The sequence below is a fragment of the Triticum dicoccoides genome, chromosome 5B, assembly GCF_002162155.2.
Source record: "Triticum dicoccoides isolate Atlit2015 ecotype Zavitan chromosome 5B, WEW_v2.0, whole genome shotgun sequence".
Taxonomy (NCBI): domain Eukaryota; kingdom Viridiplantae; phylum Streptophyta; class Magnoliopsida; order Poales; family Poaceae; genus Triticum; species Triticum dicoccoides.
Genome location: NC_041389.1, coordinates 280089062 through 280090130, shown reverse-complemented (window position 1 = coordinate 280090130; position 1069 = coordinate 280089062).

Here is a 1069-nt window from a genome sequence, read left to right as displayed (position 1 = left end):
GGTTGCGTGCCAGCCATGAAGATCCCAACTCTGCTCGGTGGCTCAAGGAGGTCCGGAATACTGCTACCATCGGAACAGCCCCCAAGCCCGCCGTCCTGCAATTGATACAACGAATCCATCTCACCCGTGGATGACTCACCATCAGAGTAGATGGCCGTCTCACCACCAGACACGGATCCTTTAGAAAATTCCCCTTCATGGATGCATCCCACGAAGGCACGCTTCATGGCGGGCTGAGCCCGGGCGGGTCTCGCACGCTGAGCTGTCTCGACGATGTCGGTGCAGATGTCTGGCTCAGGGCCCAGATCGCCAATCTTGCCGATGAAGACGTGGATTCCGCCGAAGGGGACCCGGTACCCGTACTCAATTGAGCCGGCGTCGGGGCCCCAGCTTGCGTCGTCGATGTAGAGCTTGCCGTGATGACTCTTGGTCATCCGGCCCACAGCGTATCCTTTTAGCCCTTCGAAGCTGCCCTTCAAGAACTCGGATCCACCATGCGCTGGCCCCACGGTGGACGCCAACTGTCGTGGAATTGTCACGTCAAATGTCCTAGTGAAAGGACTTAGTCATGGAGCCATCGCAACTAGGAAGCTTAAAGGGGTTAATCGGGACAAAGGACATGGGGTTTATACTGGTTCGGCCCCTTACGGTAAAGGTAAAAGCCTACGATCCAGTTTTGAGTAGGATTGCTTATGTCTCGATTACCAGGGAGCGAATCCGCTTAACGTAGTTCTTGATCTGATGTTACTTGCCCTGAACCGCCGCAGGGTTGTCCCTTTATATACAGAGGTCGACGCCCAGCGGCTCTCAGAGTCCCAGTCGGGTCATAGACAGTGTTCGGCTCGGTCTTTGTCTATTCCTGCCTTACAATACAAGTTACATACATATGGCGGTTTATCTCTACGGGCCTTGAGTCGCCTTTGGGCTTTGGGACCTTAGCTGAACCGCCATCTTCAAGTGTCGTCTTGGGCTTCATATCCTTGAGTCGCCATAGGTATAACCCGGCCCCTCCTGGGCGGGTCATACCTAATAGTTATATCCCAAACAAGGAGAGAGGGGGCGACCGGAG